Source organism: Poecilia formosa, unplaced genomic scaffold (assembly GCF_000485575.1).
Source record: "Poecilia formosa unplaced genomic scaffold, Poecilia_formosa-5.1.2 Scaffold320, whole genome shotgun sequence".
Taxonomy (NCBI): domain Eukaryota; kingdom Metazoa; phylum Chordata; class Actinopteri; order Cyprinodontiformes; family Poeciliidae; genus Poecilia; species Poecilia formosa.
In genome coordinates this window covers 96,478-105,884 of record NW_006800259.1, presented here as the reverse complement: position 1 = coordinate 105,884, position 9,407 = coordinate 96,478, and positions in this window count along the sequence as shown.

Sequence of the window (9,407 nt, the reverse complement as noted above, 5' to 3'; positions counted from 1 at the left end):
GGGGGGCGGGGCCTGGAGCAGCGGGGGGGAAATGAGCAGCTGGGGGGGGCAGAGGGCTGCGACCCGTCTGGATGAATGGAGGAACCGACGGATCCACGGAGTAACTGGGGTTAGAGGCCGAGTACGGAACCGGACCGCCAGAAAACCCAGACACATCGTCTCCATATGGATTCATGACCGAGGAGAGAGGAAGCCGAACCGCTGGATGGAGGCGGAGCTTCAGGAGAACAAGGAGCGGCCGGAGAACGGGGAGCTTCAGGAGAACAAGGAGCGGCTGGAGAACGGGGAGCTGCTGGGGAACAAGGAGCGGCTGGAGAACGGGGAGCTTCAGGAGAACAAGGAGCGGCTGGAGAACGGGGAGCTGCAGGAGAACAAGGAGCGGCCGGAGAACGGGGAGCGGCTGGAGAACGGGGAGCGGCCGGAGAACGGGGAGCGGCCGGAGAACGGGGAGCTGCAGTGTTTGGTTGCAGCTTCAGTCTTCACTCCATCATGACTTCCTCACATCTGGGAGGGAGAAAAACAGACACACTAAATATTTCTCACTGTAATCAAAAAATTACAGTGACTGACATGATAAAAACACACAACTCCTGGTCAGACAGAAAGCTTCAGTTTTTCAGTAAACAGTTTCCTGGATTCCTCCGGCTGTTGAAACTCTAAACAGTTCATTTCTCCATCTGTTCTGTTTTATCTTCCACCTTCAGGATAAAATCTGAGCCGTTATAAATAATTTCAGAAGCAACATCATTAAGCAGCTCATTTCCTGGCCTTTGTATTGCCTTGTTGCTGAAAATGTGCTGTATAAATAAAGTTACCTTTACGTTTAATCGATCCTTTAAAGTCAGTTTTTACTCCAAATCAAAGATCATCAGTGGAACAGTCAACGTTTGACCTGCAGCTCACTGACCAGACTGACGTTTATCTTAAGATGTTCAGGTTTGTCGTCTTAAATCACCGTGACAACAGAAACACATTTTGGCCCCAAAACAAACTGAAACTTTTGGGTTTAATCAGCTGCTGAAGGTTCCTGTGCAGCTCAGTGGAGCAGATGGCAGAACTGAAGCTCTGCAGGATGAAGGTTGTGGGTTTGAATCCCAGTCTGGGTTTTTCTGCATTTTCTCCCTTTGGGGCGACAAAACTATGAACTCATAGTTTCAACATCAGGTCACAAACAGCTGTGGACCCAACAATAAAACCACCTGAAAACCTGCAGAGCCGCTTTATGACACCGGAACCAACCTGTCTGGTTCTGCTCAGACCGTCAGATGATCCAGTTGCTGCCTGATGACACCAGGATCAAACCAACATCCCTCTACCAACCAATCAGCCTCTGCATTAGTAACAGGCTGATATTCTGCATCTCTGAATATGTTTCAGTAACTTTACTGATACAGTCTGACTGTGACTATGAGACGGATCTGAACACGACCCAGATTCCTCCTGAGCAGAACTCAGAACCCAAACTAACCCTTCATGCTGGTCGTCATGGAAACAGGCAAGTTTTCTCAGCCTAAAACCAATAAACACCAAACTAGCAAACATTTCACCCTGAACATCTAAAAATGGATAAAATGATGTAAAAGATCAGCTGATGGACTCAGACTGAGAGGAAACAAACAAACCAAATATTTTAATCTAGTGAGTCACATCGGATCATAAACATTTGGAAAAATAAAACCACTAACAGTCGACCTGAACCTGCTGGAATCTGATTCTGTAAGGAGATTTTTTAAAATGTAAAACATTTAGAAAAATACTGAAACTATTTCATCTGCATAAAACACATTTGACTGAAATGTCCTTTAACAGGAACCTGATGGTTAGAATGTAAAACATGAATGTTGATCACTGAGCTCTGCTCTTCCTGTAATGAAAGTCAGAATATCAGTTTTAGAAAAGCTCTGAAACAAACTCAACCCTTAATGAAGTTGGTCAGAAGTTCCTTTAAAAACATAAATCAGATGTTAAATTAAACTCCAGGTCGTCTCCTGTGCAGTCAGTGTTCCTACGTTCCTACCTGCAGCCTGACGGCTCCTCTCTGACACAGCGGCTCTCTGTAGACCTGCTCAACATTTCCATTGGTTTGCATACGCTTCCCTAAAACTGGATTCTGTTCTGAGACCCACAGAACCAACTGAACTCGTTCTGATGTAGCGGGAGATGAAATTTGCATCGTCCAAATTATTTACAAAGGGAAATAAGATGCAAAAGACTCGACCTGTTGGTGGAAACGCTGAGCAGGAATCACCTGGACTGATCCAAAAAAAACAACCAACAGCTGCTGGGAGATTCAATAAAGCTGGAAAACACAACAACATGGATCTGACTTCATGATGAACTGGAAGTAAAATTAAGGATTTAAGTTTATTAAACTGAAAATGCTTCTTGATTTAAAGGACAGTTGGATATTTTGCCTATTGGCTGTTTCCTCTAAAAACATCTAAACAAAACTTTATGATCAATTCAGCTTGTTAAATATGACTAAATTTAAAACAATATAAAATTATTTTACCAATTTTAAAATATCTGATTCCATTTTGATGCATTTTTGTATTTTTACTGTCTTTTCTCAGAAGTTTAAGATCAAAACTAACAAAATAAGCAAATAAAATCCTAAAACTTCAGACAGGTGAAAACTTTAGAGATTATTTTAACAGATAAAGAAAAACTGTTAATTTATGTGAACTGAACATGTGCTGCCCTGCCAGCAGATTAATGGAAAGACAACAAAGAATAAAATCCTCTAGAAGCTCCAGATTCTCTTCACTGAGGCCTGATTTCCTGAAAGCTGCTGAAGGTCCAGGTGAATCTGATCCGATTTCATCTCTGAAATATTTCTTCTGTTTTATAATTATTGATGCTTCACACTTCTAACCAGTTTACCGAGTAAATATGGAGAAAACTCAAGACAAAAAGGTTCATAAACGGATGAATGAAGCAGCTTTTCTTTCTATATTTGGGGAGATTTTAATGTAAAATAATCTGTGGCCCCATCAGCTCACCGCTGAATTTAACTTGTTAAATTTATCAGTTATTTTTGCTCATGCAAACAATCAGCAGTGACTCTGCGCTGCAGCCTCAGGTCTGGTTCTGTTTTTACCTTTTCTTCATCAGGTTCGGTAGATCCGGTCCAGAACTCAGATTCTGGTTCCTGTCAGTGAAACTCTGCAGGTTTTCAGATCAACAGTCTGTAAAGCTTCTCTGCAGTTTGAAGACTGACGCACCTGAGGAAAGTGACGCTGATTGTTGTTCAGCTGCGCAATTAACGCAAACGCTTCTGTTCTTTAGATGCGGAGTAACAGTTGATCCATAATAGAATATTTCATCCATGATCCATACATTATGTTTCACTTAGTGGGGTCAGGAGGGGAACATCAGACTATTTTAACCTAAACATGAATCTTTATTGAACCAACAAACCAGTGGAGCACCGGCTGCCAGAGGCGAACAAAGAGTTTCTGGGGCCCTGAGCAGAAAATGGTTCCAGTTAAACTGATTCATGACCATCAAGACAGAGCAGCTGTAATACATGAGATATTTTTAAATGTTCATTTAATTTAACAACTTATTTTTGAAACAATTAGTGAACCACCTGATTCTTATTAAATTAGCAATAATTACTTACATTATTTATTTATTTATTACAGAAATGTTCATATTAATTCTTCATTTTTTTCAATATGTGGTTTATAGTGTGCTCTGATTTTCTATTTTATTTCTTGGAACACAATTTGCTGAACTGGTTATGAATATAAATGATCAGACAGTTTTTTTCTTTTTGTGTCAGTAAATATTTTTTCGTGAGAGATTTTCTGTTATTGATGAAGTTTGTTGTCTTTTTGTTTGAGAAGTGATCAGAGGGGATAAATGAGAGCTTTTCAAAGTTTCAGTCCAGTGTTTCATCATCAATAAGCTTCATTAGACTCTGCAGTTTTAACCCTTTTACGCCAAAGTTTCAAGTGTCTGCCTAAATAAATCTTCCTTATTTTAAGTGTAAGTAGTTCTTTAAATGTCCTGTGAGCCAATATACTTACCCATGTATCCATAACAACCATAACTTTCAATATCCAGCAAGTTATTTTTGCAATTTACCGTCTATTAAACAAGTGCCCCCCCGGATTAATTACACTCTCTGCAGCTGCAGCTGTGAAGTTGCCGTATTAACCCGATATTTGTTGGAAAGTGCAACATCTCCCCTTTCAGAAACCGTTGGAATTTTTCAGATAGCGCTACGTGTGGCGGAATTACGGTACTGCAAATTTAGATGTGTCACCGCCGACTAGAAGGGTTAAATTAGGACAGGTCATAGACATGCTATCATAGATGTTCATGATGTGAAACCAAGATGAAGTGAGATGTGCTGTAAGTCAAAGGATTCAGATTGAAGAAAGAAGTCTGTGCCACATTTCTACACATAGAACATGGTTTACCCTGCAGCTACATGTCTGCCTAATCTCAGTCTTCATGCAATCACTGCAGCAGATGGTTTGGGAACATTTGAGCCTCCAGCAGGCCACCCCGGGGGTCATCAAGGCCAGTCCAGTGACCAGTAAGTTGGTGATGATCAGCCTGGATCTGGTGAAGACCTGGCTGTTGGTGATGAGCATGGAGGTGATGAAGAACTTCATCCAGGTTATCCTTACGTCTCTGACAGAGGCTGCAGAGGATCAAGAACCAGCAGCCGGTGTCCGGGTCCAAAGCTATGACCTGTGGGGGAACCAGAGACGGCACAGTGACGAGAGGACTGTCTTTGGAACCGGACTGGACTGGGCAGGGACTGGTTCTGAATGGCAGCTGGTGGTGCATTCGAGGTGTTGGAACAGAGACCATGCTCAGCAAGCCTGTGATCAATGCACTGACACTGTGATCACCTCCCTCATCAGGATCACCTGCCAGGTGAACAATTCCACCAACATGGCCGACTCTCGATGTGACCTGCTGAAGATGGCTGATGAGGATGACCCTGAGGCTGGACATGTGGCTCCATGTTGAGCTCAAGCTGCAGCGGTTCAACAAGCTGATGACCGAGGAGCAGCCGCCCAGGCTAACATCTCCATCAGCTGCACCAGCCTGGAGATCCTGTGTTTTCTGCTGATCATGCTGCAGTCTCCGGTTATCCCGGCTCACTTCAAGCTGCTGCAGTGAAGCATCGCAGCATACATGACTTGTGGCAACACCAAGATCCTGGGGGTCTTACTGGAGGTGTGGAGGAAAGCTAAGCTAAACCTAAAGGAAATCATGTGTTAGGAAATACAAATGAGAGCTGAGGTATTGGATGACACACTAGGTAACACCCTCCTTGGGGCGTAGCTCAGAGAGACAAAGGGAATGGAAACGTTTTGTTTGAGGCCATTTGTCTATTAGCTCCTATCATCCATCTATCTATCCATCTATCTATCTATAATCAAAACACTTAACGTTTACATAGCATCTCTGTAAGCTTGTCCCTGTTAGCTTACATAATGCCTCATATTCACCATATGGGGCATTATGGTGAATATAAACGATTTATTAACTTACCTTCTAAGTTATTGTGAAGTTTGACACATTAAGCTTCAATCCTTTGTTGTTGTTGGAGCGTTTCAGGACGTCTGAATAATTACATATACAGTTAATAATGACGAGCAGACACTGTTAACTTACTGTTGCCTTTGCACTGAAACCAGTCTATGTGGCAAAAAATGCTGAAGTGCTAAAATGGGAGTCTGTGGCACATAGGCTATTTTATGTTTTTGTTTCTTTTTATTGGTCTGTACAACACTTTGAGCTGCTTTTATTATGAAGGGTGCTTTATTAATAAAATTGATTGATTGATTGATATATTAAACAAAAAAACAAAAAACAAACAAATCTTAATCAATTTCTATTTGCTTCGTCCCTTTCCCTCTGTCTGAACCTCACTGCAGTGCATCTGACCTATGACCTCTACTGTCTCTGACACTTTGTAATGATCCACTAGTCAGCCAGCCAAGATTCCATAAAATGTTTGGGAAAGGCAGTGCAGCCTTCACCTTCTCAATGAGCCTCTGTCATCCTCTGTCTGAGGTCTGGGACTGAAGTGAAAGTTAGTGAATGTTCAGATCTGAGCTGGAAGTAAAGAAATCAGAGGAGGTCTGATCATGTTGGTCATTTTAGGAACGAGTTTCATTTGAAAATTAAACAGATTCACTTTCTCTTTAAATCTTTTCTTAAATCTTTTTTTTTCTCTTTAGCTTTTGACTCACCTTGAATTGTTGGCTTTAAAGTTTTGTTTTATTTTTGTGTCTGTTTTATTTGTTTTTTGTGTACAGCTCTTTATCTTCTGATGTTTTAAAGTGCTTTATAGTTAAAATTCTATTAGTTTGTACTTTTCAGTTTTCTTGTCAGTTCAGCTCCTCAGTAAAATAAACTGATCAAACTTTGTGAAGATTTTCTCTTCTTTTGGAGGCAAAACAGGAATGAATAGTTTTTATGTTAACTTCATTTAAGTATTAAGCGTGTTTTGATTTCATCTTGGGGAGTTAATGTGTAACTGTAAGTTTCACATTAACTCAGATCAGCGTTCTTCCCGCCCTACTGACAGACGAGGAAGGATTTCATTTCAGAGCAGAGATCCGTTCCTGAACAGAGAGAAGAAAAAAACAAAAGGCCTTCGCAGCGTTTTCGCTGCTTTGGCCTAAAGATACCACAGCAACTCACATTTAAGGTACGTAAACATAAATGTAGCTTTAGGAAATTAATAAAAATACAATAATCTATCATATTATCTAGGTTTATCAACATTTCTCTGTTAAAATATTATCTGAATTTATGACCAGTTTGCTTCATTTTCAAACAGTCTGTGAGTTTGAATTTAGGGTATTTTATATTAATTTACTTTTTCATAACTTACCTGTTTTGAAGACATGAAAGGATGAAGATCTCAGTTCTCTGAGGCTCAAAGTTCAGATAAACTTTTGATTGCAGGAAAAATCAGAACAATAAAATGTTGTAAAAACAGAAACAAGATTGTGCTGAACCTTTAGCTGCTGCTGAACTCTGAACATATTTTATCTAAAATTATTTTAAAAAAAGATTTCAGTTCCTTTAGACTGAAGAGAAATAAGTGGAGATTCAGGTTTCCCACATTTGATTATTGTTTATTTTGTTTATTCTGCTTTTTATGAAAAAGGTTGTGTTGTCACAGCCAGGAGTCTCTGTGCTTCAGTTCAGTGGTTTCTGACTCTGGAACAATAATAATAATAATAATAATAATAATAATAATAATAATAACCGAACATTCATTGTATATATATAGTATATATCAAATTGTTTCATGGATTGTGCTGTAAATGAGCACAATCAATGCTGTTACATGAAACAATCTTTCAGTCTGTAGATTTCTAATAATTTCCAAAAATCCTTCAGCTGTTTGTGTTTTTCTTTTTCAGCTCGACGTTTCCAACTCTGTGTCACCATGGCCTCTTCATCATCTTGTGAGTCCTCTTAAAGTTTATAATGAATAAACTCTGTGATGATGGAATAATGATAGTAATATAAATAATTATGATACATTTGAAACTACACCATTTATCTTTAAAGAAAGTCACAAAGAGTTTCCAGGGAATCTTCCAGTTATGTTCTGTGACAGGATGAAGGGTTAGAAATGAAGAAAAGACAATATTTATGAAACAGAGTTCATAAGAAAAATTATGTGTTTATAATGTGTGGAGTGGATTTATGGAATGGATTAAATATAAAATTTTTAACTCATGTAACCTGAAAACGTCATTTTCAGGTTACATGGTGGAGGATGGATGTTGATGGTAGAGACGTGAAACCATCTCCATTTTCATAAAGACTGTTTCTGGTGGATGTTTGAGCTAAAGAAATGGCTGGAGTGAGTTATCTCTGCTGTGAAAGAAATAGATCCGTCTTTTTTATTGTTCTTTACTAAACACACATCCTTTCTATTATATAACAGTTATAATAGAAAGGGGTCAGGATCAGAAAAGGATTTTTATCATTATTATGTACCTTTTATCTACAACTAACAACTTTAAACAATTATTTAACAAACAACTTGTGATTTAAATTAATTAAATTTTACTTTTCTGGATCATTTTAATATGGTATTTCAGAACCATTTGTTTAGCTTCTATTTAAATGCACATTCTTCACACAGTAAGGAGTTTTGATCGCCAGACGTGTTAATATTTAATTTTTGTTCTCAGCTCTGACTGTAACTATAACTAGAGTATATAGCACCATTTCAACTGAATAGAGATTTTCACTGTGAAGTTGGATGGTAACAAAAGAGTTTTATTATTTTAGGACCTTTGTTGAAGCCAAACTTTGGCCTCCGGGCTTGATATAAAACCAATATTTCTCTATTGCTGACAGTAAGACAATAAAATGAGGTTAATGTTTCTTTACTGATGCAGCTGAGAAAGCTTTATGAAAGTAACCATATTGTTTTGAAATAATTCGTTTTTAAAGTGAGTCTGGGTTAGTCATGAAAGGACAGACGAAATGTTCAACAGTTCAGTAAGACTTTGTCTGAAGTTATCACTTAAAATATAAAACTGTGATTTTTTCTGTAATCCAGTAAATTACTGCTCATCTGTCCACCTCAGCATATTAACCTTCTTTATCTTTTACCTGTTAATTATTGGATTTTCTATCTTCACAGCTTCATCACCTCGACTGCTGCGAAGAGGCAGCATTATCTGTTTCCCACCTGAGAGTAAGTTGAGTAACAATATTCTGAAGTTTGGCTGTTTTAACTGAGTTCATTTCATTAATATAGTGCCAATTCACAACATGTCTTCTCAAGGAACTTCAAAAAATGTTGGTTAAAGTTTATAACTAATGAAACCCAACAGATTGAATCAAATCATAGATTTGCAGCATTCACTCCTTCTACTACTCTCTTCTCAACATTTTGTTTCATTGCTTTGCGGATGACGTCCAGATTTACATGCCCCTCAAACTACTAGATGTTCAGCTGAAGTTAAATCATGGATTGAATAAAATTTTCTTCACCTCAATCGTAGCAAAATTATTACTATAATATTTGGTCAAAACTTTCACACTAAAAATTCCAGACTCAGTTCTTGGTTCTTTAGCTCCATTTTGTCAGACTTCAGCCAGGAGTCTTGGCATTATCTTTGATAGCTATTTAGACAAACAAGTTTGTTTCGTTGTTAAATCAAGTTTTTGATTTAACAACCAAAAACTGCAAGTGATTTAACAAAATCACTTGCAGTTTTTAGCAAAGGTGAAATCTTATTTTTGTCTAAAGGATTTTGAAGGAATTATCCAGGGCCGTGCAGAGACCACTAAGGGGCAGGTGCTCAACTACAAAAAAAGGGCCCATCTAACCTTCTAGGACAGAATATGAACAAAGCCTCTCAGCTTTCAGAGTTTAATAAACAATGATAAATTAC